The sequence below is a fragment of the Mytilus trossulus genome, chromosome 6 (assembly GCF_036588685.1).
Source record: "Mytilus trossulus isolate FHL-02 chromosome 6, PNRI_Mtr1.1.1.hap1, whole genome shotgun sequence".
NCBI classification, from domain to species: Eukaryota; Metazoa; Mollusca; class Bivalvia; order Mytilida; family Mytilidae; genus Mytilus; species Mytilus trossulus.
In genome coordinates, this window is record NC_086378.1 from 59984094 (window position 1) to 60003711 (window position 19618).

Sequence of the window (19618 nt, forward strand, 5' to 3'; positions counted from 1 at the left end):
TGCCATCACGTACAATTGCATTGTAGATTTTGTTAAAACGAAAGTTTCATATCGTTTAAGATATCAGTCTTGTAAATTTTCATTGTTTTCGTAAAAATTGAATCTGAAAAGAAATTTATCAATTTGAAAATGAAGTCATATCGCCGTTTATCTCCATACATACTTTTAGAAACACTTATATAGAAATAAGACGAACGACTGCCATCTTGATATTAGAGATATATGTATTTTACAAGAATTATTGATACTTTCTAGATATTAAGAATATGAGATAGAAAAAAAAATGTATTTACCAAACTTATACATTTTTTTATTCAATGTTTCAAGAAGAAAATACTAGTTCAACTCCACGTGTAAGAGCTACAAAGAGCAGTTTAACACATTCTAAATCCCGGTTGCTTCAAACATGTGATATTTGTAGTGACAAGAATGATGGAAATACGGAAGCATTTTTCCTTCGAAGATCGACAGGTATTATAATTATTCGATGATTTAGTTTAAAATTATACAATTATGTTTCCTTTTTTTCCAAATATTTGCAGCATGGGTAAGATTCCATACTGTTCCAAAGATGTACATGCAGGAGCAGTTGTGAACAAACTAAAAAGTTACCTACACAGTCTTTAATTTCTGTTTCAATATAAATACAGATTCATAATTAAACAAGTGACCTTTACAACAAATCAGGCCGAAACAGGTATACATATTTTGCAACATTTCTTGACTTTCCTTTATCTTTCGCCTGTCTTCTATAAGTCGGTTAATTTTGAAAAGTTGTCTGCATAATGTTGATTTATTATAATTCGTTGGATACCGATTGTCGTTGATGTAGTATGTAAATAAAAAGTACGATTTAAATGTTTATCGAAATACAAACTGTCTGATAGGTTATACGGACAAAATCCGACAAAAATATCTACGACGACAACATGTTTTTTTTTATCCAAAATAAGTGATACCGACACAAACAAATTAATCATTAGTATATAGAAAATGTACACATTACAGTTCAATACGTGACAGCGACTTGAAATCGTTAGTATATTGATTCAAAGCTATTGGAGCTGAAAGTTCTACGAACATTAAAAAAAGTGATATTTAAGATATTGAGCTATTCACAATGTTTTCCTTGTAAATAAATGATGTTTTGATTTCTATAATTGACAGTTCCGTCTGTGCCATCAGTGACAGCAGATCCACTTTGTTTACCGTGTAATACGACACAGGCAGAGTGTGATCTCATAGCAGGTAAAACATTATGTTTCATAATATGCCATAATAAGCAAAATACTATTAAATGTACTTTATGGGTGAAGTATGAGGCTTTGGATATTCAAACTATAAAGTAATAAATCAAAAAAATTAGGCAAAAATATTTTTTCGTGAATATTTATTATCGAGATACTATTAGTTTTTTACTTGACTTATCGATTGATGAGGGTTTTGTTCATTGCTGAAGACGGGGGGAATTGTAATCATTCCCATACATATTCAGTGACCTTTTATGTTTAAAGTCATAAGAAACCTCAAATACAAAAAGAATAATAATTAATTATGTTTTTTATAACTCAATGGATAGTTTTCATTATAAAACTTATGTACATATACTTTTTTCTGAAGAAAATTCTTTAATTTATTCATATTTAGAAGAAGTTTACTTATTTGAATTGCTTCCTTCCAGCAGGCAATTCCCCCGACATATTTTCTGTATGCAAGGTGACCTCCGTGTGACCCATCTCGTAAAAATCCAGTGACCACAATACGCATGGATGTCCTTAAAATAAACTATTATCTGAATTTACATGTTAAACACTTGCTCAATTTCCATGCTTTTTTGTTTATTTTTCGTCAATTGTTGACAAACATGTGACAATCGTTAAACTTCGGCTTCAAAACACGAACTTTAATTACCTGCCATATTTTCACAACAACACTGACCGATTGAAAAAAAAATTGACGGTTATACGAAATTTACACGAAAAAAAATATAAATTCGAGCACAGAAGACTAAGTTTATGATGTTTGTATTCATTGGTTCAAGAATTGGAAGAACATTATTTTTCATCGGTCACTCGTTTCTTAATTATGACTTTAATAATTGTCTCTTTGGCCATTTTTATTTTTAAGGGGCTATAAAAACTATTGAAAAAGTATTTTAACGTGAAAGCTAACGGTCTTATCTATGTAAAAGAAAGAGGAACGAGAAACACTTTTGAACCACGTCAACACAATGATGATTTGGTTATAATAAATAGTGAAATGACTTGGATAATTGAGAGGAAATCACTTTCTAAAGTTTGGCGTCTGATTGTTTGTAACTAATTTTGTCTAATCCGATTTGAATAAAGGGATTAACACAGACGTTTATTGAAATTGTAGTTTTACATACTCTGCAAAGTACATACTCAGTCTTCCAATATTTGATTGTGTGGTCCGTGTGTTAAGTGAAGCCCTTAACTATCACATTCCTCATTTAGTTATTCCTTTCATGAAAAGACATTAATTATTTGTCACTCGACGCTTTACAGGCATCAGAAAATAGGTCCATCACGAATGTTGGTGTTCTTTATTTATTAGAATATTGGTAAAGTAGAATGGACTATGTTATGATATGGTACTTATTATATTTATTTATTTTGTGTAATTTTGTCTACTGTATTTTAGAAGCAACAACACCTGCTGAAACCACAACGCCTGCACCAAAGACAACAACTCGTGGTCATCACGGTCATTGCAGGAAGAGACATCCTTAGTTTCGTCACATGAGAGGATAGTCGATAATCAATCCAAATAAATGGATACACATGAGACAAATAATAAAAATTTGATTTTATAGTTTTCTCACTTTTCAATCGAGTCAGTGTCAGAGCCTTGTCCTATTTCTATAGTTCGTACTTGACACGAAAGAATTTATGTTAAGAGCCAGTCTGCCATAAAACCATGCAAAATCTCAAATTTCGTCCAAATTGGTAGTAATAACTTTGTATCATTATATATATATATATTTCCAAAATCTTTGGGTATTTAGGAGTTAAGATAAAAAAAATGTTTTGGTTAATTCACACTATTTTCCATTTAACAGCCTTATTTGCATATTTGTGAATTAAAAAAAAAATAATGCAAAAAGATCACCAAAATTTAGGTACTTTTTAAAGGTCTGAATAATTGATATATCTCTTAAATATAGCATTATCTTGTTAATTTTTGCAAAGAACATTATAAAAAAAAAGAAAAATGCATTTTGACATACTTTTTACCTTTTGGCAGTTTGCCAGAGAGATTCGTGCAACAGATGTATTAGATAAGTTGAATGTAGTACATGTACTCAGTAGGTGTTTTCTCTCAAGATCATATTTATTTTTTTAAACTTTTAGGATTGTTTTAAAGGTGCATATCAGTTCTAAGACAAATAAAAAAAATTAGCCTGGCAAATAATGGGAAGTTAGTAAAAAATGCCCCCAAATATCTATAAAATGCACTATTGTAATAGTTTTTTGCCCTTAACATTTCAACTAAAACTGATCAAAGTAGACTTATATTTCGGACAATAACTTTAGTTTAAGTGTATAGATCTTTATAAATTATTTTCAGAAGGTTCAATACCACAAAAGGAAGCTTTGGAAAGATTTTGGGGGTTGATGGTCCCTACCGTTTAGGAATAAAGGGCCCAAAAGGGGCCCAAACCAAGCATTTTATAGTTGAAGGATAATAACTTGTGTATAAGTATTTCAATTGCTCTGATATTGTATCATAATGTTAAAAACCACAATTAGAAGGTTTTGATTCCTTTAAATGGGTCATGGAATCAAAGTTAGGAATAAAGAGCCAAAAGGGGCCCAAAACAAGCATTTTTCTTATTTCAAGACGATTACTTGTGTGTAATTGTATGGATCTCTTTCAAACGGTACCACAATGCTCCATATAACAAAGGGGATGCGTGGATTTAGTTTTTGATTAATTGCCCAAAATATGTAGGAATAAGGGGCCAAAAAAGGGCCGAAAAGAAGCACATTTCTAGTGTCCAAACAATAACTTGGGTTTAAGTACATGTACATGGATCTCTGTAATTTTACTACAAGGTTCTATACTAAAAAGGAAAGGATGGGATTGTTTTAAAGAATTATTGCTGAAAGGGGGGTTTCAATAAGTTTGGGGGTGGGGGGGATTTGTAAAAAAAAAATATAAGGGATTTCTTTCTTCTTTTTTTTTTTAAATTTTTCAAATTTTTCAAATTTCAAATTTTGAAAAATTTCAAGAAGAAATCTTCAATTGCACAGTATTGTGCAATAGATTTGTTGATCTTTGGCCACATTTATTTTGAAACAAAAACCTTTTTTTTTGTCAAAAATTCAATCACAATCCAAATCCAGACAGCATCACGCTTGAACATTGTGACCATATTTAATTTGCCCCAACTGTTCACAGTCTTTTAAAAAGCTTGTTATATGAAACAGAGTTGTGATCATACTTGTACTTCATAAAATCTTCCTCTTTGAAACTTTTGATTGGAACCAATTATAGGGCCAATCACTCATTGAGTGTCCTGATTAGAAAGTTGTGTCTATTAGAGCGTATGTTAAAAAATGTGGCCATTTTTTTTTTATCTACGATAAAAGATTATGTTTGCATATATAATGTGCCATATAAAAGTTTTTGATTTATATCTAAGATTAAATCAAGATAAAAGAAAGACATTTGAGGTAACCCTACTTCTTCAAAAATCGAAAGCTTTTCCAAAATTATCTTGAATGTTCCCTCTCCAAAAGAGCATTTCTTTCGTGTTTGTTGATACTTTGAGATTTTGATGTTTAGCCCCCTAACGGCTAACGTCTAAGTGGACTTAGGTTTGCACTGCGTGTCTGTCAGTCTGTCTATCTGTCAGTTCGGCAAATCAGACTTTTTTGTGCTTGTAGATTTTGATTTGATTTATCATGACAAGTTACAGGTCAAATTCATTATTCCATGTATTCACGCTTTAAGCTTTTCTCTTTGTTCAGTTGAAGCCTTTTTTCTAGAATTAAATTTTTGATGAAATACTTATTCATTAGAAGTCTTTTGTTCAAACGGAAATAACTCATTTTTTTAAAGACAAAATTACATTTTGAATGTTTTTTCTTTTCTGTGGTATTTTAGTGATTCAATTTTGTTCCAGTCTGATAACTGTGTGTAGAGTTGTTGTCTTTGAAATAGTCAGAATTCAACAAGTTTTTACGTTTTGCTGGAAGATTTTGTCTCGATATATTTATGTAGTTTACATTATGACAAATTATAGATCAAATTTTTGTTCCGACCATTACAATGAATTTTTAACGGGTTGAGGACTATGTATTGCCATGTATATCTCTTAGAATGCTTGTTTTTATTAAAAAAAAATGTTCAACTCTGATGCTGCAAAATTGTTTAATATTTATTTAAAATAGATATTGATGACTTTATTATGTGAAACCTTTTTTTAGATCTATCATACTTTTACTCTTTTTTGCTAATACCTTCATCATCTTTATTCATGACTAAAAACTTGTATTTAGAGCATTTTGCACGTTTTTCTTTACGGTAGACCACAATAATATTACATGTATATGAACAGTAAAATTTTACCATTTTAATGACAATATAAAAAAAGATGATTTGGTATGAATGCCAATGAGACAACTGTCTACAATTAAGAGACCAAAATGACACAGACATTAACAACTATAGGTTACTGTACGGCCTTCAACAACGAGGAAATCCCATACCGCACAGTCAGCTATAAAAGGCCCCGATAAAACAATGTAAAACAATTCAAATGAGAAAACTAACACCCTTAAGTATATAAAAAATGAACGAAAAACAAATATGTTACACATAAACACGACTTCCACTGAATTACAGGCTCCTGACTTGGGACAGGCACATACATAAATAATGTGGCGGGGTTAAACATGTAAGCGGGATCCAAACCCTCCACTTAACCAGGGACAGTGGCATAACAGTAAATCATAAGAACGAACTATAAAAATCAGTTGAAAATGGCTTAACTCATCCGATGGACAAAAATACCAGTGGACGTGGTAGGGTAATTGTATGTCTGCTCAACAGTTTAACCATTTATCTGTGTATATTTGTTTTTATACAACCGCAAAAGTTGACAAAAATGGCCCTATATTGGTATGACGTTGTCGTTAATTTGTCCTTGTCGTCGTCATCCAAAGAAATTTGGTTTTCGCACTATAACATTTTTTGTACAAGGTTTATGACCATAAAAGAAAGGTTAGGATTGATTTTGGGAGTTTTGGTCCCAACAGTTTAGGAATTAGGGGCCAAAAAGGGTCCAAAATTAAACTGTTTACTTTCATAAAAAAATAATTTTGGGGTTCTTTGATATATGCCAAATCTCACAGTGAATTTAGATTCTTAATTTTTGGTCCTGTTTTCAAATAGGTTTTCATCAAGGTCCAAAGGGTCCAAAATTAAACTTAGTTTGATTTTAACAAAGAAATCATTCTTGGGGTTCTTTGATATGCTGAATCTAAAAATGTACTAAGATTTTTTATCATGGGCCCAGTTTTCAAGTTGGTCCAAATCGGGGTCCAAAATTTTGTTTGATTTCAACAAAATTGAATATATGGGGTTCTTCAATATGCTGAATCTAACCATGTATTTAGTTTTTTAATATTTGGGACCGGTTATCAAATGGGTCCAAATTGAGACACAAGGGTCTAAAATTGAAAATTATTTGATTTCATCAAAAATTGAATTCTTGGGGTTCTATGATATGCTGAATATAACCATGCATTTAGATTTTAGATATTGGACCATGATAGGTAAATGTTAAATTAATTTTTTTAAAGCTTTTAAGTTAAAGTTCGTAGACCACACTCATTGTGTTGTGTCAACTATTTAATCCCAATCCAAATTCAGAGCTATATCAAGCTTAAATGTTCTGTCCATACTTGCCCCAAATGTTCAGGGTTCAATCTCCGCGGTTATAAAGCTGCGCCCTGCAGAGTATATGGTTATTACATGTGGTTATTAAATAGGAGATAACTGTATTGTATTTTAAGCTTGGCCTTCGTAAAACGTAGATTTTACTGTCGCAAATTGAGTTTACCTAGCGACGCGGAGCGGAGATAGGTAAACGGATATTTGCGACAGAAAAAATCAAGTTTTACGAAGGCCAAGCTTAAAATACAATACAGTTATCTCCATTCTAATGCCACATATTAAAATAAATGTCATTTGGATATTTTGGCATAAAAATGGCATAAATGAAAAAGTTCGCGAAACTTTTGCATTGTCTTTAGCATCTAAACAATGTGACGTCATGTGTTTACTCTGGATGTCAAACATGAATACTAAACCTAATTTTACTTTTCGTACTTTTCAGAATGGTTTCAATATAGACTAAAAGAAGATTTTGAGGCTCAAAATGTGAATATCTTGTTTATTTTTTGAGAAATTACATATCCCAGAATTCAAAATGGTGGCTTTCTTAGTTACGGACTGGTAGAACGTGGAATCTAACCCCTCAAAATATTTATCAACGTCCAATGAAAATTATCGTTACAAACTTATTGCATTAGAATTAAATGTTATTGCAATTTGAAACAGTTGTGTTTGTCTCAGCTGGTAGTAATAGGCCAACTATATTTTACATGTCTTATTCCCAAGCCTCAAATTGCTAGAGATTACATTCTAGGAGGAAACTTAACATTACTGTTATGTCCACTGTTCTCCCAAAATTGACATAGGGATAACTTACTGGTTCATGTCAGCGTCACAAAATTTCAGTTGCAGTTTTATCAGGAACTTCTAGGAGCAGTCTCTTTATATATGGCATAAAGCTGTATCATAATATAGAAAATATACCACTTTTCTAGGTAAGAGGCACAATTGTAAATTTCACAAAACTATTAAATCTTCCTCTTTTCTGGAAATAGATTACAGTAATGTACAAGGCTTTCACATTTATGAATCATTATCAAATACAACATGTTTTAAAAATTTAAGACTGAACTCAATTGTGGCCACTTTGAATTTAGACAAAAAGCGTCTAAAAACTAGACTATTATAAAATTATAAAATGCCAAATTTGTGAAGAACTCATGGTGATATTACCTGATGAGTGTGCATAGTATTGTAAATAAAACAGCCCATTTTAAAGTTACTAAAGTTATTTTCTTTTGAATAGGTTAATATTTTAAACATATTGTAAAAATGCTCAGTTTAGGGGCAAAAAAATGCAAAAAAGAGGTCTCCCCAGGTTTACTCCTTTAGCATATTTTCTAATTTAAACTTAGTTGAACTTGGTTTATTCAATTAATATAACCAGTTAACATTAGTTTTTTCTTATATTTTGACTATCACATACTTTTGAAAAGTTTCTATTGAAACAGATAAAAAAAATCAAAAAATCGGCAAAATGGCCATCACGCCTATCTTTAATTATTATTTTATCGTAATAAGGTATCAATTGCCGAGCACCATTTTCTAGCATTTTGTAGATGAATATATAAGCTTCATGAAATATTACATTTTATTGAAAATAAAACATGATCTTACAAGATTCAAGCCTTTGAAAATATACAAATTTTGCTGAATCGGCACTTTTTCAAAACCATGCAATTTCAACCTGTCAGTAGGGGTATTGAGAAATCTCACAACTTTTTGAATTATCATAATTTCATTTCATTTCAAGTTGTTTGTTAAGATATATGTTACCATTAAGCTAAATTTTTTCTGTAAAACAAAAAAGAATCAGGTCAAAATACCCTAAAATAGGCTTAAAATGGCCATTTGTCAGTACAGAAATGGACAATTTTCGAATGTTCGGCATACACAAATAATGGCTGAATATTTTTTCAAAATATTTTGCACAAATAGTTATTATATATAAGGTATCTAAATTATTTTGGATTTGGACCATTTTGCATGGTTTTATCACAGACTGGCTCTTAATGCAAATACCACTTCGTTGATATAGTTTGTGTCCAAATGCCCTCTACGTGTAATCTTTCATCGAAAATTGAAAGTACCACATGCCTTGAGGAATGCAAGGACCAACAGAAAAGTCAAATAAACGTAAAAGGTAACATGCCTATAACAATTGACAAATTAATTGAAGTAAATGATTTGAACAATAATTAGTTTTGTTTAAACATACTTATTTGTAGTGGATTGAGAAACATGTCTAACCATGATTGGAATTTTATTGATACAGCTATCTATACTTGCTTACACTCGCATCATTTGAACTTTAGGTTGATTGATGTCAATTAGCAAACGCACAACATTTCCTAATTTCTACGTTGTTCGTTCAAAAAGCTTATATTTAACTAGTGCTACTATTTTTTCACTTGAACCAGTTCAGTGCACACACAACTTAGTCTTAGAACAAACGTTTGTATAATATCCAAGTACCACATCGGCCATGGTTTACTAACTTACAGTGTTAAGCCTTTCTTATGCCGGTATGTCTTTTTAAAAACTTGACGTATCTTGTCCAGCAGTTGCTTTACAACCCAAGCTCTTACCTTGATTCCATCTCTTACCCTAAGCCTAGCTCTAATTACAGCTCTAACTCCTATTCTAGCCCTAGTTTTAACCATAACCCTTATCCTTACCCTAACCCCAGCTCAAACCCTAACTCTAACTTTTACTCTAACATTAACTCTAACCCTAAAGCTTACGATAATTTTAACCCTTAACCTAATCCTAGCTGTTACCCCAACTCTAACCTTTATCCCAACCCTAGCTGTAACCCAGACTCTAACTCTTAAACAAACCCTAGATCATACCCAAACTATGAGCTTTACCCTAACCTAAATCTTATCCGAATTCTAACCCTAACTCTAACCCTAGTTATAACCCAATCTGTCGCCCTTACCTTAATCGTAGCTATAACCCTCACTATAACCCTAACTCCAACCTAACATGTAGCTCTTATCCTAAATCCTACACCTAAATTGTAACCTTAACTCTAATCCTATTTCTTACATTAATTATATCCTTTACTCTTACCCTAGCTCTTACCTTTTCTCTAATCCTTACCTGAGTCTTATCTCCTATTCTTACTTTTACCCTTACACGCATCCTAGCTATAACCATTACTATAACCTTTACCATAACCGTAGCTCTAACCTGTTTTTAAACTTATATCCAACCCTAACCCCAGCTTTTATCTGAACTCTTCAGTTAACTCTAAGCTACCTTTAACCCTAACTCTTACCATAACTTCAACCCTATATGTTACTTTGAAAATTCTAACCATAGCTCTAACCTTTATTCTAACCCTTATTGTAATAACTCTTACCCTAATTCTAACATTAGCTCTAATCCTAACTTTATAGCATTGACAATAACCCTACCTCTAACCCTTTCTCGTATCCTTTCCATAACCTTTACCCTAACCTTAGCACTAACCATGACTACAACATCAACGCTAACTCTAGCTATAACCCTATCTCTCCCTCTCAGCCTAACCTAAGACTTACCCTAACTCTAACCCTTACTCTAACTTTAACAGTCATCAAAACGCTTACCCTTAACCATATTCTAGCTCTAAACCTTACTTTAACCCTTACAATAACCCTAGTTATAACCCTAACTGTAACCAAAAATCTAAGCCTTAGTCTTAATCTAGCTCTAACCCTAACTTTAATCTTTACCATAGCCCTAGCTCTAACCCCTACTCTTACCCTTATTCTTACCTTAGCTCTTATATACCCAGCATATTATAACACTAACTGTAACCTTTACCATGACCCTAGTTCTAATCCTTACTCTAACCTTAACTCCAATCCTTACCCTAACCCTAGCTCTAACCCTAAGGCAGCAACCATTTGATTTTCGGGGGGGGGGGGGGGGGGGGGGGGCTATGGTTTTTTTTTGGAAAACAAAGTTTGTTTCCAGTGTTTGGAAAAAAAAAAAAATGTTTTTGATTCTGAGAAAAAAAAACTTGTTTGTTTCACCCTCAGCTGCCACTATATGTACTTCTAAAATTGAAAGAAAAAAATTGTTTTCGACTTGTCGAAAAAAAAATAGACTGTTTTTCGCCGCAGCGAAAAAAATAATTTGTCCAGAAAAATAAACCATAGCCCCTTTCTAAAGTTCTTACTGCCATACTCACTGCAGTCAAAGACATATCTTCAAGAAGTTGTGTAAATCAGATGTGGATACTGAAAAAATCAAAAGAGTTGTTGGTGAATTTACAATCTTAGTCATTCAAAGATTGTACCAACATTAAAACCTTTAATTTTTCAACTCGTTATTCCACACACTAAACTTTAAGCTCGATTGAAAGAACTCTTCAGCTTATGTTTCTTTAACAAAAAGGGCACTACACGTTTTAAATATCTAGTTTTGGGCAGAAATTCAGCTTACTTTGTGAAAAATCAAACAGAGTCAATGAAAAAATCCACCGAAGAGAATATCACTGCAATGCTGGACTTTTTAATTGATAACATTAATTTTGTTGAATTTGGAGGTTTGGTCTTCAAACAGACTATTGGAATCCCAATGGGTACCTATTGCACACCTCTGCTTGCAGATATGTTTTCGTATACCTATGAAGCAGAATATATCCAAGGGCATGTACAGAAAAGAGAAAAGAAATTAGCCCAGTCTTTTGATTTCACTTTTCGGTATATTGATGATGTACTGTCTCTAAATAATAATAGATTCAGTGGTCACTTACATTTAATATATCGAAGTGAATTTGAAATTAAAGATACAACCGACACAGATAAATCTGCTTCATATCTAGACCTTTAAAAAAAAAAAAAAAAAAAGACTACTGAAGGTACATGTAGGTTGAATACCAAAATTTATGACAAACGCGATGATATTAATTTTCCTATACATGCTATAGTCAACTTTCCATTTCTGTCAAGCAACATCTCAGCGGCACCAGCATATGTGTCTCAATTGATACGTTACTCTAGAGCTAGCTCAAAATACGTTTATTTTGTTGAACGAAGAATACTGCTGTCTCAAAAGTTGCTAAAACAGGGCTATGAATCAATCAAATTAAGGCCATAACTCAAGAAATTGTACGGTCGCCATCATGAGCTGATTGACAGTATCGAGTTAAGCCTTTTTCAACTGATTTTTATAGTTCGTTCTTATGTTGTACTGTTATACCACTGTCCTTTTATAGCTGACTATGCGGTATGGGTTTTGCTCATTGTTGAAGTCCGTACGGTGACCAATAGTTGTTAATGTTTGTGTCATTTTGGTCTTTTGTGGATAGTTGTCTCATTGGCAATCATACCACATCTTCATTTTTTATATTATGACATTTATACGAAATATTGAACACGCATTTGAGTGTACTATTCAAAACATTAACCCTACCACTAACCCTAACCCTAATTCTAACCCTCACCATAAAAATAGCCCTAACCCTTACTCGAAGCTCAACCCTAACGTCAACTCCAGCTCTAACATTTACTCTAACTCTTACCTTAAACGTAGATTAACCCTTACTCTAACCCTAACCCGAACTCTAATCTCAAATCTAACCCTTACTCTTACCCTTAACCTAACTTTAACTATAACAATAATTCTACCCTTACCCTCAGCCTACCCCTGGCCCTACATTTTTGTACCTCTAACCCTTACTCTAATAAGAAAAGTTTTTTAGCTGTCAAAATCATTTTCACCGATTTGTCTGGAAATCTCATATGCATATTGAACTTACACCAATGTAAACCATTAATCTTTATTATAAAAAAACTATTCAAACCAATTAACAGGGTATGAGCTCGAAAATCTGTAGCTTCCTTGTGTATGTATTTTAGTCAAGACGCCATCTAATTAACTATTCAGTTGACCTCCAAAGACCTCCGATAAGCGATATCAACATAACTATAGATGTAAATATACGAACTTGTGCAATTGTATTCTGCACAGGTCTGTTTAATTTTATTATATAGATTAAAATTATATGTTAACAATCGTTTTAACCTATATATAAATAAAAAACAGGATTTACAGTCATATTTACGCCAAACTCGCGTTTCATCTATAAAAAAAACTCATCAGTGACGCGCCTAAATCAAAAAAATATTTAAAAAGCCAAATAAAGTACAACGTTGAAGATAACTGAGGACCAAAATTTTCAAATTCCTATAGGTTCTGCTTAAATACAGCTAATGCAATTTATTCCTGAGGTAGAATAGCCTTAGTATTTCAAACGATGTCAGTAAATAGAAACGAATGTATTGATAAAAAATATGTAAATCGTCCATATATAATTATGTTTAAAAAAATTATGAATTTACATATAAAATCTAAATTGAGAAAGCTGTGTACTTTCATTAGATTTATAAATTCCCATGTGTGCCCTCCTGGCTAAATACTATGAGTATAATTGTAAATACTGTGGATTCATTTATTTTCGTGGGTACCTATTTTCGTGGATTGCGAAAAAGTTGCATATTCGTGGATATTTAAATTCGTTGTTTGAGAAAAGTTTGCATACATTCCTACTGAAATTTTGTATTTTGTTGAACATCTTAATTCGTGGTTCCCCTGTTCCCACGAAATCCACGAAAATTGGTATCCAACGAATAATAATGAATCCACAGTAGTGTACATATTTTTGCTCTGTGTATTCATGTATTTATGTCTGTATTATTGATGTCATGGAGTGCCTGTATACAATTGTAACTGCAAAGGTTTGACAGAATAAAGATATATATAAAAAGTTAGTTTATAATTATGAACATATCAATGATAGCTCAAGTCACCACAGAAGTACTGGGCTGGTAATACCCTCGGGCAATTAAAACTATTCCAGTAGTGGCATGGACCCAGTGGTTGTAAATAGACTTATCATAGATACCAGGATTGAAATTTTATATTTACGCCAGACGCGCGTGTCGTCTACAAAAGACTCATCAGTGACGCTCGAATCAAAAACTATTTAAAAGGCCAAATAAATTGAGAAGTTGACGAGCATCAGTCAATCAAATGAATACCTTTGTTTCACTTTCAATGTTGACATACTTTTCCTTTAAATAACTCAACCCGCACATTGCATGTGTTCTCCATCTATTCTTTAATCTATAATTTATTTTGAATAGAGCATTTTTTTTTCAGTTACCAATTTCACATTCACTTAAAGTTATGTCAGGTACATATTCATTAATGGAATTTATGTCCCCAATGCTCTTCAAAACCCGTTATTTAATCGTCCTTTTTAAATATCGGTATTTTGGATTCGAGCTTCACTAATGTGTCTTTTGTAAACGAAACGCGCGTCTGGCGTTAATAAAAAAATAATCCTGGTATCTATGATGATTTCGTCCACTGTATCAGTTGTTATATAAAAAAGAAGACGTGGTATGATTGCCAATGAGACAACTATCCTAAAAAGACCACAATGACACAAACATTAACAATTATAGGTCACCGTACGGTCTTCAACAATGAGCAAAGCCCATACCGCATATAGTCAGTTATAAAAGGCCCCGATAAGATAATGTAAAACAATTCAAGAGAGAAAACTAGGTGACACGTATTCCACGGTTTTCATAGGGAAAAAAATATAACGTTTTAAGATCTTTCGTTTTGTTGAAACCTTTCTGAACGTGAGAGGTTTTGCTAGCTATAGCACATGGTTAATACTACCTTTTTTCTACATGAGAATTTATCTTTTCAAAGTCAGGATTATGACAGCTGTTAGATTTAGCTTTTTATTTAGCAATTTGATCAATTACTTTCCGTTTTTCTGTAGGTTGCTATTTTACTTTATATCAAGATTTAAGAACAACTTAGACTAAATAGAAATCAACCGTCAAAAAGATTAAAGAACCAGAGGAAGGTAACAAGAAGCATTCGTATGTCTTACGAACGTCTAAAGGGCGTCTTAAGATTTAAGAATGTTACAAGACCCTACCTCAGACCTATCTTAGAATGATTGACAGCCCTGAATGTTTTAAAAAGTGCATGATTTATGAACGATTCTTACGCCTACCTTAAAGCATTCTTACTAATTCCGGTAACACAAAATGTTTCTTAAATTTTAGTCAGTTATTAATATTCTTGATATTGAGGAAAAACTCCTATACAAGTTTTAAAGCACTTCATGGAGGTAATAAATTTATCGTGTCAAAACAGTTTAATTCGGTTTTATTTAACTGAAACAAAACTGTATGGTTTTCATCAATGAGCAAAACCCATACCCCATAGTAAGCTATAAAAGGTCCCGAAATGACGCCACTTTCGATGACGTTGTTATGTCTACTTACCGCTACATTTATGTCCCAGGCTCGACACAAATCAACAAAAGACTAGTACTTTTTTGTTAAAAAATGAGACACTTCAAATCAACTCGCACTTCATTCACAGAAAAATCGGAGGAGGGGGCTCGGAATAAACGACAAAGCATCAATACTATAAAATATTAATTCTCTAAAAAAAAAATATGATCATTTGAACATATAGACGAATATCAATCTTTTACTTTTAATCTAATCTACCTCGCACTAATTGAAAAATAAGCATTTTGAAGTATCTGTTTCACATATGACAACGCATATGTTCCAGTTGTCGTAACCATAATACCTTCATATTTTACTCGAATGTGAACTTCCAAATAAGACCAAATCACTCGGTTTGTAATTTCGCGAATAACACGACGGGTGCCACACGTTGAGCAGAATCTCCTTACTTTTTTGGGGAACCCGAGATCACCCCGATGGATTTACATTACCCAGTCATACCGATATATTGAGCCAGCCAATTGAAACTGGTATATATGGAAGTGTTTAACGACCTTGACTGGCTTTTCAGCCCTGGTTTTTTGCCACCGCAACTTTATAGCAACTGAAAGTTGGGGACATAGTGTTTAACCTCTGTACGTCCATCCGTCTTTCCGTCCCATTATGGGTATATAGTTATTTTGCATAACTCCTCCAACAGTGTGAATCCTAGGAAGTTATCCCTTCACTGTCTGTTTGTACATAGGTGTGCTGCATGTGGTCAGGGTTTAATTTTGATTAATATGTGTTCTTTTGGGAGAAAGTTGACATTTGTCATTTTGGGGAAATTTACTTGCATACGTAGGGCGTTTCCAGATAACTCCTCCTACAGTTTGAATGCTAGGAGTTTATCACTCTGCTAGCTGTTTGTATATGTATTGATGGTGTGCATGTGGTCAGGGTTTTTTTTTTAATTATTTTTCCTCTTTTTGGAGAAAATTGAACTTTTTCCTTTTTGGGGTATAAGCGGTTAAATAAGTGGAGTGCGATTTGTCTTGTTAACATTTTTTCTCGTATTGTGCTGTTATGCTACTGTTACAGTTCGATGTTCTCTCACATACATGTTAAACTCCACCACGTTCACTTTCTTTATGTACCTGCCCCAATTCAGGAGCACGAAGTTCAATTGTTGTCGTTGTACATACATGTGTCATATTTGTTGTTTTGTAAAATAGACCGTCAGTTTTTTAGTTTGAATTTTTTTCACATAGTTCATGGTGGCCTTTATTCGCTGACTATATATACGGAGTGTTGAAGGCTGTACGGTTGCCTTTATATGATTTCTTACATCCACTGCATTTAAACTCTGGTGGATATTTGTCTCATTGGCAATCACACCACATCTAACTTTATGTCAACTCCTATGTTCCGTTTTGTAAACTGCAACATTGTTTAGGTAAGCAGCAACCATTTGATTTTCTGGCAGGGCTATGGTTTTTTTTGGAAAAAAAGTTTGTTTCCAGGTTTTGGTGAAAAAAATAATTTGTTTTGGACCCTGAGAAAAAAAATGTTTGTTTCGCCCTCACCTGACCTGCCAGTATATGAAATGCTAAAATTGACAAAACCATATTGAGTAAATAAATGACAAAAGCATATTGAGTAATGACAAAACTATATCAAGTCAATACGAAACCATATCGTGTAATATCGAAATATTAAGTAATGACTATTCCATATTGAGTTATATTAACACATCATTGCGTTATGTCAAAACCATATCAAATAAAGACAAACTAATATTAAGTAATGATAAAACATCATAAAGTAATATCAGAGTTTCGCATAAGACAGCTGTGGCGTTCCATAGGACTGACATATAGATCATAAAATAATTTTATACACCAAATATAGTTGACCTATGACATAATAGTATTAGATAAAAAGACCAAAACTCAAAAACTTAATTTAACTGAACCATGAAAATGAGGTCAAGGTCAGATGACATCTGCCCGCTAGATATGTACACCTTACAATCATTCAATTCAACAAATATAATAAACCTATTGCATAAAGTATGAGAAAAACAGACCAAAACACAAAAACTTAACTGTATCCATTGAACCATGGAAATGAGGTCAAGGTCAGATGACACCTGCCAGTTGGACATGTACACCTTACAGTCCTTCCATACACCAAATATGCTAGACCTATTGCTTATAGTATTTGAGATATGGACTTGACCGCCAAAACTTAACCTTGTTCACTAATCCGTGAAATGAGTTCAAGGTCAAGTGAAAACTGTCTGACAGGCATGAGGACCTTGCAAGGTATGACATACCAAATTTAGTTATCCTATTACTTATAGTAAGAGAGAATTCAACATTACAAAAAATATGAAGTTTTTTTTCAAGTGGTCACTGAACCATGAAAATGAGGTCAAGGACAATGGACATGTGACTGAAGGAAACTTTGTAACATGAGGCATCTATATACAAAATATGAAGCATCCAGGTATTCCACCTTCTAAAATATATATAGCTCTTAAGAAGTGAGCTAACACCGCCACCGGATCACTATCCCTATGTTGAGCTTTCTGCAACAAAAGTTGCAGGCTCCACAAAAATGATCTCAATTCAAATGTTTAATGAAGTTTGCAACAATAACTACTCATTTAAATACGTCATAAAATATTTAAATATAAAATGTCATACAGTCATGGTTAAAATAAATATTAATCAATAGTATCGTCTTAAAAAATAAATGGGGAATGTGTCCAAAGACACAGATGATGCCCCTGATTGCATATAACATTATAAAGGGAGATAATTCAAGAGGTACTGTAAAGTGAAGCTACCATAATTTGAACTTAAACTGAGTTTAGAGGTAATAAGCATTATATACACATTTCATTAAATTTAGATGAGACAAACTTAAGTCAAGAGAAAAGATACAAACAAATCTTCATTTTTTTTCCACTTGTAAAGGGGCATAACCCTAGAATGGTAATCAAAGTGCTTGTAATCACTGAAAGGTAAAGATTGTTTAAATTTATCAGTTGGTAGTAAAAGTGATTATTGCACTGTATATTATTTATATAGTATTGATTAAGTTGATTCAACTACAATATCATGAATATTCTGGACAAATAAAGATAACTCCATTTTTCAAAGAAGATTTCATAAAGCATTTGTTTTAGGTGATTCAACAGAAAGATAACTGCAATTTATTGTCTTGAAACTACAAAAATGCTTGTTTTTGGCCCTTTTTTCCTAGACAGTTTGCCCCATAACCCCTTAAATATATACCAACCTTCTACTTATGGTATTAAACATTGTGGTACAACTTCACATAATTTATTGTCCTGACACTAGATAAATGCTTGTTTTGGGCCTCTAATTCCTCAACCTTAAGGACCATAACCCTCAAAATCAATCTCAAGCTTCCTTTTGTGGTTATAAATATTGTATTAAAATTTTATTGATTTCAATTTACTTATACTAAAGTTATTATTCGGAAACAATCCGTCTTCGGACGATGTTGATGATGAAGACACCGACAACGTGATACCAATATAAATTATGACCGCAAAAACTTTTGCGGCTGTATAAAAGTTGACCAAAAATATAACTTAACACAATTCACGTAGTTGGTTACTAGGCAATTTCAGTAAATAAGTTGACTTATTGTAAGATTGTATGATGATCATTTTTAGGTACAGAACATGTAAGCTCCTCTCTTTTATCATTTTATAGTTTTTAAATTATAGACAAAATACTAGCTATAAACATGATAAATAATGGCTAAAAATTTTGAATGAAGGAAATGCAAATCCTATCAGGAGTCGTTGAGTTAAGCTTTTTACATCTTGTTTATTAAAGTTTTCCCAAAATATGCAGAACTTTGGTATTAATCAATGATTGAAGGGCAATAACCATGATAACTATGACTAATATTAACAATGCATATATAATGTATAAGGGATGACATCAAAAGATCAATGTAAGATAAAAAAAACTTAATTCAAATAGTTTGGGGGTGGGGGTTGAACTGCTGCAAGATTCGGTTATCCGACATTGATTTTCACATATATCCATATTGGTCAATCATTTTTTCCAATTAAGTTAAGAGGGGGGTAGGGGGGTCAGTGAAAAAACTATGTGAATTAAGTTTTTTTATCCTTCATTGAACTTTTGATGTCGTCCCAAGGAGTCAACTGATGATTTGTACATTGTTCCATTCTTTGCTGCATTGAAGACCCATTGGTGGCCTTTGGCTGTTGTCATTTTATTTACTGTAACTTACTATTGTTTTCACCAAAATTGTAATAAAAAATAGGTAAAATCAACAATGAAACTCAAGGGTAATATCTTTTTTTACCTATATACATGATATATCAAGCCATTTGCAAATGATTTATTTTTTTTCCTGTG

At 32.6% G+C, this 19618-nt stretch overlaps 1 long non-coding RNA gene across 1 annotated transcript; it reads left to right on the forward strand.

Moving 5' to 3' along the window:
* Positions 1-378: 378 nt before the first annotated feature.
* On the forward strand, positions 379-2799 carry LOC134723598 (uncharacterized). Its single transcript, XR_010108129.1, has 3 exons — positions 379-471; positions 1168-1248; positions 2665-2799. It is a non-coding gene; the product is annotated as an uncharacterized LOC134723598 (long non-coding RNA).
* The last annotated feature ends 16819 nt before the right edge of the window (positions 2800-19618 follow it).